This window comes from Pinus tabuliformis, chromosome 9 (genome assembly GCF_031772625.1).
Source record: "Pinus tabuliformis cultivar Carrire ecotype Pingquan chromosome 9, CPIR1, whole genome shotgun sequence".
In the NCBI taxonomy this organism is placed as follows: Eukaryota; Viridiplantae; Streptophyta; class Pinopsida; order Pinales; family Pinaceae; genus Pinus; species Pinus tabuliformis.
This window is the reverse complement of record NC_142307.1, coordinates 1,756,662,991-1,756,681,091: the sequence shown is the minus strand read 5'-3', so window position 1 is coordinate 1,756,681,091 and position 18,101 is coordinate 1,756,662,991. Positions and strand designations below refer to the sequence as shown.

At 37.3% G+C, this 18,101-nt stretch overlaps 1 pseudogene; it reads left to right on the top strand.

Annotated features, from left to right (window-relative positions):
- Nucleotides 1-13,045: 13,045 nt before the first annotated feature.
- LOC149155779 (uncharacterized) lies at nt 13,046-17,243 on the top strand (annotated as a pseudogene).
- Nucleotides 17,244-18,101: the final 858 nt, after the last annotated feature.

Here is an 18,101-nt window from a genome sequence, read left to right as displayed (position 1 = left end):
TTTAAACTTATCTATCTTAATAGTGTTATGACACCACCATTTCAACATTGTAGATTTCTTAGCCATAAACTCATATGATTGGGTATCCATAAATCTCACTCTGATAAAAATATTATAAGGATCACAATGACAACTTGTGAAGATATCAAAATATTATAAGGTCATAATGACAACTTTTGAAGATTTCAAAATAAAGGTATTGTTCAAAGGAAGTGATTGTGAGAGAACTTTAGTCATGTTGGCATCAACATCCCAAAAAAACTATAGCGTTAGTTTTAGAGATTCCCTAAATTTATTGGATTTTCCAAAAAAAAAAAAATTTGGAAAATCTTCAATTTAATAATCTATACATGAGAAACAATCTTGATATTTTTGGTATCTTTGATGTGTGGAATATAAGAGTGTCCCTAATTGTGAAGATAAAAATTATCTTTTTTTATTTTCCATAGTTGAGACAATTATTCAATATTATTTTCCAGGGATGACTCATTTAATTATAAGGAATTGCAAACACATTTTAATAATAATATCAATTTATGAAATTAGTTTACTAGTAAAATCACTTTCCATGTATTATCTAACAATTTATTATATTGGCACTATAATATGGTTTTACCAACACAATTATTAATTACACTTGGTTAAAAATATAATAATGTCAACTTGTCAAGATTTCAAAATAAGAGAATACCACATGAATTGAGGTATTCACACTCAAAGAAAATGATTTTGAATGGACCTTAGTCACATTGGCCTCAACATCCAAAAAAAAATCCATAATATTGATTCTGGATATTTCCCAGATTTATTAAATATTCCTAAACAAGCTTTATGCAAGTTTTTGAATTTAGTAGTTTATACATAAGGAACAATCTTGGTATCTTTAATCTATGGAATATAATAGAATCCCTAATTGAATGGGTGTTGAATGGATAATAATCATGTTTTCCCATGAATGGCTCAACTAATCATTAGGAATTGCAAACACAATTTATAAGAATATTAATCTCAACAACTTGTTAATTAAATGAGGAAATAAAAAACACTTCTTATAAATCATTTAATTTCCTACTTATTCATGTTTATGAGATTAGTTATGAATTATATACAAATTATATATATATATAGCTCGAGGAAAGAAATCACTTGCTTCTCAAGGGAGGGTTAGAGTAGAGTGAGGTTGTTAGTATCAATTCAACCCACAAGTATACTCACTTAAGAGTTCACGAGGCACGAAGTGAATACAACAATATTCATAGGCACGAAGCCATTGTAGCAATGTTCTTCATGTAACTAGTGGAGATTTGAACTTTGGTGGGGAAGATAAGAGTCATTTCGCACCACTCGAGATAACTCCAATTGACATGCTTATATATATATGTGTGTGTGTGTGTGTGTGTGTGTGTGTGTGTGTGTGTGTGTGAAAATATGAAAAAACATCATTTATAAGAAACATAATGTGTGCATCCATATAAAATAAATGGTTGGTAAATGTTCATAGGCATTAATCCATTATAAGCATTGAAACACTTATTGATAATACATCTCAAATTATTAAAATTTAAAAAATCGTAAAACTAACCAAATTATAACATTTTATTTTTTCTTGTTTGACCCATGAGGAATTTGAACCTTGAATCTCATAGTTTACATAATACTTCATAACATGGCAATTGTCAATTGAGATGTATCCATGGGCTAACTAAAATATAACTTTTTTATTATTTATAATAATAATTAATATATAAATTAAGCATATCTACATTTGAAGAAACATGGAACAAGATTCTTATCCATGGATATTTACTCTTACTTTACAATAGAGATTCTTAATGTGAAAATATACTTTGTTACAATACCATAGATCATCAATACCATATACCCAAAAAACCATAACTCATTTCATATGATACTTGTTCATATGACAATTTTTTTTAATTAATCAATTTAATTAAAAGAGAAAAAAGAAAATAACTACTTTGGAGATAAATCTCAAGCATTGATTTGTGTATACAATTAAATATATTCTAGGATATTCCATGAAAGTTAAATATTACCATCCACCTAATAAATGCAGATTCAGCTAGAATTGAAGAAAACCTTCCTAACCTCAATAATGATAAGTCAAGTCATGTAGTTTTTGTGAACCTAATCAAGTTTACTGAGTTGCTGTTAATTTAGGCTTCCAAATTCTAGTTGTTCCCACCATTTGTTGGCACAGGGAGCAGATGAATTAGATGGCGCGCTGCATCCATTCACTTGAAACGATATATAAGAGGCGACAAACGGAGCTTTACTCCAATCTATTTTAACCCTTCCTCCTTCAGTGGCCCATTTCTCCCCGTTCCAAAGGCTGGAGTGGATTCTCATTGGTCGAGTAATCAAATATGGGATAACCACAGATTTTTCAATATTATTAAACACCTGGATAGGGATATAATCAACCCAAAACCTATTTACAAAATGCAAAACATATATCCCTTTGCGGCCCAGCACCAAATTCCAAATGGAGGTATGAATTTGAGTTCTATCATATATCAAAATTTCATGTATGTTGATGAGGGTAGGAATGGCATATCAGCATTATAAGGTCAATTCATGTGGGTAGTCAAGGAAGGATGCCAATGACGATAAGCGGCATGATGCAAAAAAGCCATTGAAAGATTAGGTTTCTAAGTTTTAGAGTTTTACTCCAATCTCTTTTTTCAAGTATTAATATTTAATCAATCTAGTGTAATAATGAGTTTGTACCGTTGTGGTGTTGCTATGGATCAAGATTAGTTGCCTCCCCTTTTTCTGATTTCCTAGTGGCAATATATTTTCTTTGACTAGGGCATTGTTCTATCCATATGGATGATATCTTTGATATTTCATAGTGGGTAACTTTCACCTGACACATTCTAGATGTGGTGAATCCGATTGGCATCTGGACTTTATCAAAGATTCAGAGGAGTTTGTCCAAGGTCGTCTCTCCCATATTTTCCTAGGTCTTATTTATGGATTTGAAAGCAATCCCTTGACATAAGGTCAGGGTGTGAATCTATTATTGTGATCATAGTAGTATTTTTATTATTTCTCAGGGAACTTTTGGAGTCCTCATTTTTTTTTTATATGATTTAAGGGGGGTCGAATTTCATGGGAAATAATTGTAGATGATGGTTCAAAGATTATTTCTCTTCGGCTTAAAGGATTCCATTGGTGATCATCCTTTTGGAAGGTCTCTAGGCATATTTCAAGTTTTGTTCAAGTTGAATTTTTTCAAAAGGATTAATTGAGATAAGATTTTTGGTAAATTTAGTTTCTTTGTTGTGATCGAGCACAATTGTTATTGGTTACATTTATCAGATTAAATTCTTCTCTTCCATCCTTAGTAGTCATTTTTTAGGGCTGTCATCATTAATGGTTGCACCTATTCTTTTGTAGAACATTTATCATGGTGTGGGGTTGGTGCGGATTTTCTAATTATGTCCTTTTGACATAACTTCGATTGGTTGATCCTCGATCCTTCTTTGATTCGTTATGTTCTAACATTTAAGTCTATCAAATCTTAAGATCATCCTAATGTCATTTATGTACACTCTCTTTAAATTGTTTGGATGGGACAACAACTATTTCGATGGTTATATTATTATTTTTGCCAGGAATTAAAATATCGGGTCTTTTCTCTAGATATTTCAATCACTGTTGTATTAGTAATCATTTTCAGTTTTCCTTGCACATGGCCTATGTGTCATGATAATGGACAAGCTATCTTATACTTGTTGAGGTGTTAGTATTCCTACATTTTGTGGGGTTCTAAGGTTTTAGTTTGGATATTTCCTCTAATATTTCTTGTACCTATCTTGTTCCTTTCTACTTAGTGTAGTCGAAGAAAAAGTATTTGACATGTTAGGTTTCGAGCAGTCGTGATCCTTTTTCCGATGATCTTTTCAATTAAAAAAAATTCCCATTTTTGGGCCTATTCTTGGATGTGATTGAGGTTGGAAGAACTACCTTCCCATTGGTTTTCCAAAAATATTTCATGTTTTTCAGTTTCTAGGAATACTTTGGAGGTATTGTGGGGTGGTCATTTTGGTTTGGGTGTGTTGGCCACGTCTCGAAATGACAACTCAAGAGGAAATGCAAAGGGACATTTCTCCTAGGATGGAAGAGCTTATCGAGGTTATTGTGGAAGAAAATAAAAATGCTAGGAGGTTCTTGGGGTGTCTCTATTTCGACTCTTTTCTATATACAAGTGATGGTGTGGGTTTTATCTTCGATTCTGCTAGTGTTAGAGGGTGGTCTGACTCTCCAATGTTCTATCAGTCTGGTCTGAATGAGAGCGAAAAGAGGAATAAGGAAATTAGGTTAGAAGATAAGAATCAGAAGCTTATTCTAGGTGTGGAAATTTGTTGGGACAGGGTGGGAGGGCTAAAACAAAGGGCTCTCATAGGTCAATGGGAATTCACTCATATGTCTGGAGACTAGTTGAAGGGTTGGGTGGATAAATGTTGGTTTCCAATCTTAAACTACAGATTGAAAATAGGAATTTTGTTTAATGAGTAGTTTTTCTTCCATTTTCTACACTCATGACACGTGGAAAAAATTATAGTAATTCCTTGGGTCAAGGGTCTAGGCTTCCTATCACTTCAAGGCTAGAGTGCGGGTTTCAATCCCTTCAAGGAAGTCCCACAGAGAAGAAAATTGTGGGTACAATTTTTCAGTCTTTCATTGGAGTTGTGGTTCAACCAAGCGATTATGGCAATAGAAAACACTATTGGGGAATTTTTCTACCTAGACAAAGGGAGTCTAAATATGTTTGATAAAGGGATTGCATGGGTGTTTGTAGAGGTGTATTTCTAAGGAGATTTTCCTATAGAGATAGACCTTTTTTTGGGTTCAAATTCGTTTAGACAGGGAATTTATTTTTGGTGGATCCCCTTTAGGTGCTTGGGTTATCACTCGACGGGCCACTTAATTACGGTGTTCCCTTGACGTTTTGCGGAAGATCATCGTTCAAATGGTTGGATATCCAAAAAATGGGGGCACTTTCAGGAACATGCATAGAAGGAGACGACAAAGTTACGAGTCAATTCCAATCTATATCATTAGGATTCAAGTACATTTCCAAATGTTCCTCCCTATCCTAATGATGATTCCCTTGCACTTGATTCAGTAAATCGTGTGATTAATCATACAAAGGATTAGTAAAAGAGAATTTAGTGTAAATATTTGTATGAATCCTATTATTTGGGATGGGAAATTTTGGATTTCCTCTAATTTATATTCAACCCCATCTCTACATTTGGTTTCTGGAATGTCAGCCCCCTATTTCCATGAATCACCCCTCTGACCAATGACATGGGATCAAAGGGGGAGGTTACATGGTTTGATAGAGAATATGCAATCATCTCTTATCTGATTCAGGTTCTTCTCAGCGATGTCATCTACACCTAATTTTGAGGACTCAAATTTGGGTTTCTTATCACACAACGATTATGTTGTTTTAGATTTGCTCACAATTAAGAAATCTTTCTTCCTTGCGGATGAGATTATTGTCGGCCATAATTCAAAAAAAAAAAATAACACAAAAAAACACAAAAAGCACAAAAAAAAACAAAAAAACAAAAAAATAAAAAACAAAAAACAAAAACAAAAAAAACAAAAAACAAAACAAAAACAAAAATCAAAACAAAAACAAAATAAAACAAAAACAAAACAAAACAAAAAAACAAACAAACAAACAAACAAAAACAAACAAACAAACAAAACAAACAAACAAACAAACAAGAAAACAAACAAAAACAAAAACATCACCATCAGAAAGAAGAGGGGAACAAAATTCAAGAAGGTGTCTTCATGCTCCCCTCTAGCATTTGCCCTGACCTCATCTTTTCAAGAGGTTCAGGTAAATCCTATTCTTTCTCATGGTTTGATTGCATTTTTTGAAAATTCTGGTTCCTAGGTCCTTAGAGGTATTTCACCATCATAAACTTGCCCTCGTGATTTTTACATCTATCAATATAAGGGGTTTAGGGAATGACCTGAAAAGGTGTTCCCTTTGTTTTCTTATTCAAATGTAGAAGCCAGGAGTCATTGTCATTCAAGAGAATATGGTTCCTAGGGAGAAGGTATGGGCTCTTTTATTAAATATTTGCCTCATTTCAAATGTTTGTGCAACTAATGCATCTGGACATTCGGGGGATTTGGCAGCCATTTGGGACCCTTAAATCATTATCTAAAAACTTATAAATCTGTGTAGGGATCATTCTGACTAGATATTTTAGAGAATATAGTGTTCATCTGAATATTCTCAACATTTATGCTCCTTATTCAAATAGAAAGTTTTTTTGTAATCACATCGATCACGGTGGTTTGCTAAAATTGAGCTCCCTAATTATGGCTAGATATCTTAATATGACATTGGATGTGGATGAGGTAATGATCCAGATTTATGCATGAATGAAATGAATTATAGATTAAAATAGAAACACATAGATACAACAAAAATTAAACTTCAATTAATTAATAACAAACACTGAAAATTGTTTACATGCAGAATGGAAACAAACTAGATCGGGTGAAGGTAGCTTATCTCTGAGAAAAGATGTGATTTCTACATGCCTTTAAATTGTGTTAAAATAAGGCTCGAAGGCCCTTTAATTATTTAAAAACAATGGAAAACCCTAAACATCAAAAAATATAACCCTAAGAGATGAAGTGTCCAAAGTTTGTGGGCCTCGTTGGGATTAGTTGGAACACCAACTTCCCGAGGTCGTAACCTGGAATTTGATGTACGCTTGGTGTGTAAGATACCTCATTAGAAAGATATATCTAAGGAAAACAAATTTTCCCAAAAATCACTTGAGTCTATTTATTGGCGTGGCGTGTTTTCCAAAAAGAATCGTTTAGGGCCTCAAAACAGCTCTAGAATTTCAAGAACCGAAAAACTACAAAAAATATAATGTTATGCTAGAATTAAGGAAATTGAAAAGAAACAATGTTGGGGGTCCAAGTGGAATAGGCAAGTGGCAAAAAATATTCATGTAGATCAGTCCTTCCCCCTTAGGAAACAATAGTCCCCATTGCGTTGAGTGCCTCCATGATATGGGGAAAATTCTGGTAAACTTGGTCCTTGGTCAACCACTTGCCTTGGCACAAGAGTTGGCCAGCGTTGACAACACGACACAGTTGGATCCTATGTTGGCGAGTGTTATTGATCTGTGTGTCCATGATCCAATCATTTTTGGGTTGCTCAATGCAGTTTGGGTTGAGCTCTGTTGGTGTCAGCTACTCATCAATGTTTGATGTGCCCAACAATGGTGGAAAGTGTGGCCAAAGGTAGTCCACATTGAATACTGGCTACAAGCCAAGGAATGGGGGGATATTGATATCAAAAGCATTGTTTCCTAAGGCCTTGGTGAAGGTGTAAGGCCCGTATCGGAGTGGTTGAAACTTCCAATGCACTCCAGCAAGGCATTCTTTCTGTAAATTCAGCTAAACTTTGTCACCCAACTGAAACGTATGTGGCACCCAATGTTGATCATGTCATTGTTTGTACTTGGAAATGGTTATACAAGATGTCATGAACCTGTTGTTGGGTGTGTTGAATTTTTTCAATAAACCTGGTTGCTTTATCAACTTCAGACTAAACATATTCATAGTATCCCTTGTGTAGTTGCAAGAGGCAATGCAACATCATTGGGTCATAATGGTTGAAATATGAGACCCACTTGAAAGGGGTTGTGGCTAGTTGAGCTATGGAGAGATATATTATGACTATGTTGCACATAGGGAAGACTCTCATCCCATGTTCATGGATGCTTAAAGTTGTACATGCATATTATGTGCACTATCATCATGTTGACGACCTTTGTATGGCCATCAATTAGGGTGTAATGGAGTCGACTTGGGGATCTTGGTGTCCAGCAATGACCAGAGTCTTAACCAAAAGGCACTTAGGAACATGCTCTCCTGATATGATATAAGGGTCTGTAATATCTCGAAATATACCCATAGTTGTTCAAAGAAGAGTTTGGCAGTGGCTTCTGTTGTGATACTCTTCATGTAGACAACCAATATGGTCATCTTACAAAATATGTCAACGACCACAAATACACAGTTTTTCCATGCTTGGTAGAAGGAAGGCTAGACATACAGTCCATGGATATGGATTCCAAGGGTCAGTTAGGAGTAGGTAGAGGAATATATAGGTGTTGCTTCTTAATGGTTGGCTTGGTGATGGAACAAGAAGTTCGAGATATGATATATTTTACAACGTCCTATTGGAGATTTGGCCAATAAAAATACTTTTGCATTACTACCACTATCTTCTCTACATCAAAGTTTCCTATGACCCGACTATAGTGCACCTCCAAAATCATCTTGGCATGCTCATTTGAAGGAACACAAAGGTGTCAAAGGTGACATAACATTTCAACCTAGAAGTGGAAATATGGAACTTGCTTGCCATCCATCAGCATCTAGTATGTGGTGGTGAATTCTACATCATTTTTGTAAAGCTACAGGCATCCAAAAGTCGTGTGCCCATAAGAGTCAAGAACAGTGGTCAATGCCACAACTGGTGGCCAACTAAGTCACTTTGCAACATTATTGGTGTTTCCCTTCTTGTACTTAATTTTCATATGAAATTGTCATAGATATGTGGACCATTTCTTATGGTGATCATTCTACAACTTCCCTTATGTATGTATAAACTGAAGAGGTCGGTGATCTATGCAGATGATCATCTCCTTCCCCAGAATGTAGTGTTTCCACTCTGGGTAGGCATGCATGATGGAATACATATCTTTATAGTAGGTGGGATATTTCCAAATTTTATCATAGATTGTCTCATTGTGAAAGGCCATTAGATGCCCTTATTGGATAAGAACTACACCAAGTGACATAGTTGGAGGCATCTTTCTCAATTTCAAATGGTTGTTGCAAGTATGGAAATGCGAGTATTGGTGCAAAGCAAAGGTGGTGCTTTAGTTCAACGAAAGCCTTATGTTGGGACTTGGACTAGGAAAACTTTTGTTTCACTCTGCCCTTGGTAACTTGACTCAAAGGCCAAGAGACATGAGAGAATCCCAACACGAACGTTCGATAGAAATTGGCAAGGCCCAAAAACTACAAAGCTCAGTTAGAGTGGTTGGGGTTGGCCAATATCGAATGACTTGGATCTTAGTCAAATCAACATGCATGCCTTGTTCATCAATGATGTAACCCATATATTGGACCTAGTTGATGCCAAAGGTACATTTCTCCAAGTTGCCACATAGTTTTTGTTGCCGTAGGGTTTGACGGAACTGCTGAATATGTTGCAAGTGCTCTTCCCAACTCTTGTTGAAGAAGAGGATGTTTTCCAAGTATAAAACCATGAACAAGTTAGTGAAAGGCCATAGGATGTCATCCATCAGCCTCATAAAAGTTGTAAGAGAATTTTTCAACCCGGAGGGAATGACCAACCGTTCAAAAACGCCCTACTTGGATTTGACAGAGGTCTTCCATACATATGTGGGTTCTATTGGAACCTAGTGATAGTTAGACTTCAAATCAATATTGCTAAAGTACTTGGCCTCATTGAGATGATAAAGAAGGTCATAAATCCATGGGATTGGATACATGTTCCTGACATTTATTTTATTTTGTCCCCAATATATATGCAAAGTCTCCAAGTCCCATCCTTCTTCTGTACGAGTAGAATTGGGTTCCCACAAGGTGAGGAACTTGGTCGGATGCACCCTTTTTGTAGAAACTCCTAGATCTACCACTTGATTTCTTCATTTTTTAGAAGAGAGTGGTGGTATATCGTCCCATTGGGTAGAGGTACTCCAGGATTCAGATCAATTGAATGCTTGACGTAAAGTGCAAAGGTACCCATGTGGGTGAGGCGAAGATGTCGCTTTATTCTTCCATGACCTTATCAACCTACTTCTGTTGCATGGAGGAACCCTTCTTGGGGACCATGAATGTGGCCATGATCTCCCCCTTACCTTATGAGTGAATCAGAAAGAAAAAAAATTCCTAGTCTAGGAGATGATCTTACTACATTGCTAAGCAAAGATCAAAGAAATGGTGGTAGGTTGTGCTACCTCCAATATCCTGTATTGCTTACTACCCAAAATAATAATAACAGTGTGAGGCCTGGATGCATGCACATAATGATGCTTCCACAAGTATGGTTGGCCTAATAATACATCACAAACTTTGAGGAAAGAAACATCACACAATACCTCATCAATGAAGGGCTTGATGTTGTAAGGTAGACAACACTATTGGATGACACAAAGATCTCGCCCTCGTTGGAGCCAACTAATAGTGTATGGTTTCAGGTGTGATGTTGTTGGTAGGCCTAACCACTTCATGACCTCAGTTGATATGAGGGGCTTTTGACTATCATCCTCAACAATGAACTTCATTAGTGAACCCTTCACTCAAATTTGTGAGTAGAAGACACGCTCACCCTCGTCTAGATCTTCATGCTCAATATTCTTGACCTTGGTTGTCGCATTGATGGCTTTGGGCTCTACACCAATGATATGTTCCCTTTTTTGGGTTCTGAATCTGATTCAGAAGCTCTTAGCTCAACCACCAGTGATTGCTTCATGCAACACTCATTTGTGTTGTGAGTGGGGCTCTTATGGAAGTCACGCCATTTTCATGTGTCTTTCTTCATCTTCCCATTGTTGTCCTTTAATTGTGGCTTCGATGGGTTGTCCTAAGTTGTTCCTTCTTGGCTCGGTCCTTTTTTCTACCTTAATTTGGATTCGCAGATCCAAAGTCCTACCTCTTTTGTTTAAATTTTTTCTCGATCTTTGAAAGCATATCAATACATCATGCTAAGTGAGGAGATGTCTAGGAACTCCATTTCTACCTAGATGTATCTTTGTAGATAGCCATGGTACTTGAGTACCAGATGTCACTCAGATTCGTTGATACCCAGCTTCGTGCATAGGGTATGAAAAATCTTTGTGAACTTATGTATGTCTTGGTACCTTTCCAGTCGTAGTGTGGTCCATTTTATGTTTTTATCTTCATATCTTCCTATAGGGTAATATTGTTTCTTGATGGTGTCTCATAAATAATTCCATGTGGATGTGGCTGAAATTAGTGAGAGTTCCTTCTCATCCATCTACTCATAGTAGGTTTCCCACCAGTCCTTGACGTGGGGGGGTGGCTTTGAGGAGTTAAAATGTAATATTTTCCCTATTGGAAAATTTATGGACCAAAAAATATCCTTCCAACATATTCAACCATCTATCTATGGCATATGCGTCTATCTGGCCTTCAAAAATAGGAATGTCAAAGTTAACCTATACCTTACAGGGGGTGGCGCCTCCAAAGTGACTACTAGATAAATATGGTTCACCCACTGGTAATAGCCGAAGGATTTGGGAAAAATTTTCCATCATCTCTTTCCTTTTCCGCTTGAGGACTTCTTCAAGCAATAGTTTGAAAGGATCCACTCCTCCCTCATCTTTCTTTTCTTTCACCATGGGAGATCGTCGGGGTCAGCAAGGTCAATCTTGTAATGGATCAACTAGTTGAAGTCCCAAATTCTTATACTTTGACCTTATTGGGGACATTCATAGAAAATAAGGAAAGCGCAGACTACTCTAATGCCACTAATCTAGATTTATGAAGGAACAAAAATTGTTTACATGTAGAATGGAAAAAAACTAGCTTGGGCAATGGTAGCTTATCTTTGAGAAGAAATGTGAGGAATACATGTCTTCTAAATTGTATTACAATGAGGCTCGGAGGCATTTTTATTATTGATAAATGATGGAAAACCCTAACCCTAGGAGATGGACTGCCAAAATTTTGTGGGCCTCACTGGGATTAGTTGGAATGCAAATTTCTCGGGGTCATAACTTGGGCATATGATTTTTGTTTGGCACGCATGATACCTCATTAGAAAGATATATCTAAGGAAAACAAATTTTCCTACAAAGCCCCCACTTGCTACTAGTAGCTTGGCTTGTTTTCCAGAAAAAAACACCATTTAGGGCCTTAAAACAACTCTGAAAGTTCAGGACCCAAAAAACTGCCAAAAATAGAAAGTTGTGCTAGAATTAAAGAAACTGAAAAGAAACAATGTTAGGGGTCCAAGTGGAATAGACGGGTGGCCACCAATATCCACTTGGATAAAGTAAAGCGGATAAAAAATAAAATGGATTTTTGAGTGGGGATTTCTTCAAGGAGTTGTTTATTAAAAATTTGTTGGTGGACGTCTTTCCCAACTCAAAAATCCCCACTTAGAGGAATGGTCGAATTAGGCTAGATGGGATTTCTAAGAGATCAATTTAGTTCTTAGTGCATTTGAATCTAGTTGGAGGATTGAGGAATTTACAAACATGGATGTCAAATTCCAACATATCAAATCATGATCTAATTTTTCTACAGTGGACTGAGGAAAATGAATGAAAATATTTTGCATTCAAATTTAACCATTCACAGTTAAAGGATAAGGCTTTTGAAGGTTTGGTTAGGGTTCCTTGGAACAAACCCGTTTTTGTTGCTGTGACTTCCAGGATGGATATTTTCTGTCACAAGTTATAAAATTTAAAACAAGAGGTCTGGAGTTGGGAAACAAGGAAAAAAGGAACACATTAAGGAATTGATCTCTATAGATATTAATATTAAGGCTTTGAATGATACGAAAGACATTAGAGAAATTGTGATGTCTAAAATGGGTCTCCTAAGGAATATTATAAAATAATAGTGGAAATAATAAAATAAAGTTAGATTACATCATCAAATTTTAGAGGGAAAAATGAAAAAACTACTTTTTCAACTTGTATTTTCAACTTATCTCCTTATGGTTTTACTCAAATTTCAAACAGGAGCAGTCGTTGGATGTAGAATTTAATTCCTCTTGTTGGACACCTCATCCTCTAAGGGTTGGTGTGGAAGTTGAACAGCCAAAGGGAGTCGAAGGGACCACTTAGAATATGAAACCAAGGATCATTCCTATGTATTAGAAATATGTATCATTGTGAATAAGTAAAGCAATCTAATGTTTATCTTTCATATTGCCTTCGCCATGTATGTGTTTAACATGGTATCAGAGCAGGCAATTGTTGGTCCTACTCCATTTTGAGCCATTATTTTCCCACGAATACTGACATATCATTTAGGTTGCCTTGAGCACTTGTCAGCCATGCGCTCTATATACTATCCCTTGCAAAAATTCTTCTGCCTATTCTTCCTATATTCTACCTATTTTTCAGAACTAAGAGATATGCCATTGCAAAATTGACACCTTTGCCAGTTGCATTTCGTAACTCCTCCTACTGTGGAAGCCACACTGCATTTTGACGGAGCTTGCAAAGACAATATTAGCACTGTGGGCATTGGCTTTGTGCTCAGAGATGGTAATGACGTAGAGATAGAGAGATTTTCCTGTCGTTTGGGCTACAACTTGACTAATAACGTAGCAGAATACAAGGCCCTCATTGCGGGGCTTCAACATGCTATCAATAATGGTATTACAGATATTGTGGCGTATGGAGATAGCAAGCTCATTCGCAACCAGGTGAATGGGCAGTCCCAGGTGAGGAATCAGAGGCTTAAAAGGTATTACAACACCGTATTATAGCTCCAAGGTAGATTTCAGAAATGTAGGGTTGAGCATGTGCCTCACAGGTAGAATAACGATGCAGATGGCCTCGCAAACAGCAAAATTAACGACAACCATGTGGATGGGCGTACAGAAGAAATCTTGTGGCGGTGTAGAACTCCGGAGGGAGCTAAGTACTACGTTTTTGAAAAGCAGTGCGAGGGTTTTTCTTAGCTACGCTTTATTCTAAATACCATCCAAGAAAATTTAGCAGACTCCTACTTCATTGTTCAGCAGTGGTGTTGTGGAATAGGAAAGCTAACAGGAATGAATGATCATAACCCGATGATGGCAGCGTTTCTCTGTGTATGTAGTGAAATATTCGGTAGCTTCCATGGATTCTACAGCTGCTTTGAGGTGAGGGTAGCATGGGGTTAGTTATGCTGGAGCTAATCTGAGCACTCTGCGCTTAGAACTTAAGGAAATTAGTTTTAAGGTAACTATCTCCTTTCACTCTGGTGAGTCGTCTCCTCATTTACTCCATCACAACTTAGGAAATTACTTACAATATAATAAAACAATGCTTAGGAGACCCTATTTACAAATTAGTATCTCAAAAGTTTGAATATCCTATAGAAGGAGAGCCTGCCTTGGTACAAAAGTTCAGTAAATTATATGAAGACTTGAGGGCTACTTTCTGCAATCTTGAAGATGAATATCAATAAGTTTATAACTATTAGTAGTGCTTGTTGCAGAAGTTTTATTTTCTAGTTATTTCCAAGAGCATACTGTTAATCTGGAGCAGCTTAATGTTTTGCACATCTATATTTTTCGATTTTTGAAAACAGCCAACAGATTTCTTGATGTGCCGCAAGTTTTCTCATAGTGATTAATTTTGTAAAGAAAACATGCCACTCTATTAATTTCCATTTTTCTCTATCTTTAAAAAGAAAAGCAGAGTTGCTTCAGTACTCTTTTGTTGTAAGTGAAAATGGATTTAATTAGTGATGTATTAGATTTATTAAATACCTTGATACGTTCCACTGCCAATGGGAAGGTAAACATCAACAAAGGCTCACCCTCAAAAATTCTGACATTTCTACAATATGCACAAGAACAGATTGATTTTTCACAGCTTGAATCACAGCTACAACAAGATGAGTTACAGAAGTATAGTCATGATTCTGAACTTGTGTTTGTTCAGGACAATTATTTATTTGAGACACATTCCCATCAACAACCAAAAATTGATTAGATCATTGAGCCCCTCTCAGGAGCAGTTGTGCATGCAGATGCAAAAATCCAGTGTGCACTTGCCAAGTCAGTCATCAGACCTTGGGAAGAGCTTGTCCACAACAAGCACAAAAATGGTCTTGGATATGACAAGGATGTGTCATTTCATATTCCAGATTACTCAAAGCCCATCCAGTTTTAGAGTACTGGATTTCTTCATGGCAATTCACCTTCAACTGTTTTAGATTATGTTCCTTTTCCACAGCAGCAACAACATAATGTTAAATGCCAACATTGTGATCGAGTTGGCCATGTGAAAGATCACTATTTTGATCTTCATCCATGTAAACACTGTCATAAAACCAGTCATTATTCAAACAAATGCTTCAAAAACAAGTCTCTTGCAAGAACAAAGCTTCAATAGCCAAGAAGATATTTTAGTCATGTGTCAGAACTTGTTCTAGAGTATTGAACAATCTTGAATTTGAGTTTTCTCTATCATCTCACCTTGTATATGACGGGGGGAAGTGATGGCCATCTACAAGTTTCAAAGCCACATCAAGCAAGCCTGAGCCACAACCTACCATACAAGATTTAGAGTTGTAGCCAGAGACAAAGATGCCCCTAAGCATGCCTTCAGTTGGTGATGCCTCTTCAAAGAATTGGGGACAGTTCCTCTAGCAGAAGACTTTATCTTCTTTCCAGTTTTGGAAGAGTTCCAGGAATTGCATTAAGCATTCCAGAGTTCGTGGTCATCCTTAAACCATCACAGGTTGAGACCTCCCTTTTCAGGTTGAGGTTCTCCCTTTTTATGCAGGGTGAGACCTCCCTTTTAAGGTTGAAGGTTTCCCTCTTCAAAACATTAGGAGCACTTACTCTAGCAGAAGACCTCAACTTCTTGCCAAACCTGGAAGAGTTCCGAGAATTGCACTAAGCATTCCAGTGTTGGTGGTTATCCTTAAACCACCTCCCACAGAGAGCACATTCAACCTAGTGCTGTCGTGCATTTTTGCACGTTTTGTATTACAGCTCTCTTCTTGGAATCATACATAACCCTTCATATTAAGGGGGGGAATGTTGGACACCTAATCCTCTAAGGGTTGGTGTGGAAGTTGAAGATCCAAAGGGAGTCCAAGGGACCACTTGGAATATGAAACCAAGGGTCATTCCTATGTATTATAAATATATATCATTGTGAATAAGAAAAAAAAATTGATGTTTATCTTTCATATTGCCTTTGCCATGTATGTGTTTAACATCTCCTCCAATGGGTACCCATGTTGCACATCTTCCATGGACTCTACTACATGAAAAATTAGAAATACATGAAAAAATGTGATTGAAATCACGTTTTTCATGTATTTCTCATTTTTTGTGTAGAAGAGTTTGTTATCACCCCAAGAAACTCTGTTAGGTTGTATATCAGAGATGCTCAGGAACATTACAAACTTAACAAAAATGTTGAAAAATGGTGGATGAATGGAAGAAATTATGCATATTCAAGCCAGATAACCACTTCTACTATTCTTAACCCCAGACATGGGTGAACACCCCCAAACTACAAGGCTTTAGACCACCAATTACTCACAGTTTGAGGAAAATGTGATGATGGAGAATACTGATCACACCAGCAGATGCACAGGACCCTGTGATGGCCAGTTGCAACCAGTTAAAAGGTCTGTAAATCTATTTCCTCATGCACAGATAGGATGACAGCTCTCTGGCATCAAAACAACAGAAACCCACATACAAATTCAATGATACTAACTAGATTCTAACACAGAGGTGGGATGATAGCCCCTCTAATGCTAAACATCAACAGCACATGAAAAATGCATAACAGGCGCAGCCTGGAACAAAGAAGAAGAAGTGGAAAGTGAGCAATTAACAGCAAAAGAAGCTTGCATTAGCTGAAAATGAAGACCAGACGCTGCAGGTATCACAGTAGTTACAGTCTCCAGAAGTTGAAGTTTACATCAAAATAACATTCATCAACCTCATTACATCTTCTTTGTGGGTATATATGGAGGTTGATTACAAAAATCTCTGCTAACCTATGCGTGGAGGGGTCATAACTGACCACCAACCACATTTACTATCAGATATGGTCTTTGATACAATTTGATTGTTTTAATGGACAAAATGACCTTTCTGTTGCTCTGTTGTACTTCACGAATAGGTGAAATGTCGTGTTTATCTGCTCAAGGCTATCCTTCTCATCCTTGGCCGTGTTGCTCTTTAAATGTGGTTGCTGGGGATTTAATGTGCAGATTGCTGGATCATGGCCTCCTTCCTCCTTCGAGTGCACAGAACTGCCAAAAATAGGGAAATTATGTGCAAAACGAACGAGGAGCTGAGAACGAACGCTAGCCGTTGGATGGCTCAGACGGAAGGTCGAGATCTGATGGTGGGAGGTGATGAGAAGGCGCGAGGCAAAACGACTACAAGTTGTTGGATCGTGTAATCAGACGATGGAGAACAGTTTATGGAGGCTATCAGGAGGGAACGCAAATGGAGGATCGTGGGCTATTGGATCGCGGGATGGACGATCGGATGGCTATTAGGAGCAGGAGATGTAAGAGCGTTAACGAGCGGGGAGTCGTACGAGTAGGCGGTTAGCGGTTTCCCCGCACCACTCATGGGAACAGGTGGTAAACGTATAGGGTGGGCGCGATGCAATAAGAATGAGACGCGTGGCTGATGGGATGGCGGGGAAACTACTTTCCCCACTGACTAACGGACGTGCGGTTTATAGGAGTGGGGGCTGCAGACACCGTCAGATCGCAAGGCAAAGGATCGGATGGCCTGGGTTTAATGCACATGTTTAGAGTGATGTGACATGTGAGGGCCCCAACAGGTTATCCGATTTGCGAAGGCGCATAGTTATATGTGTTAAAACCTTAGCTCCTGGGGCTAAACGAAAAATGGATTTATACGGGGTTTACAAAAGATACGATGGAAAATGGGAATAACAAAGGGAGAATAAGGAGAACATAAGAGGAGGTAGAAACGGAGGTAGCGGGAGTTATAAGGGAATAATGCAAATGAAGGAGGAAGATTAAATGAACTATTGTAATAGTGTCTTTGACCCGAAAAAAACCAAATTGTGTAGCAGAGCTAACACTGGCTCCTTCTGGGGATGAGATCTTCCGTGTGAGGTCTCAAGAACCTGCAGATCAATGCCTTTCCAGCTGAAAACAAATTAGCCAAAATTCCTAGTGTTCCATTGGGCATGGAGTCTACTGCACCTATACTGAAACTGATAAAAACACAATATTTACAACCTTTAGGCCAAAGATCTTAAACCACATAATTTTTTAGA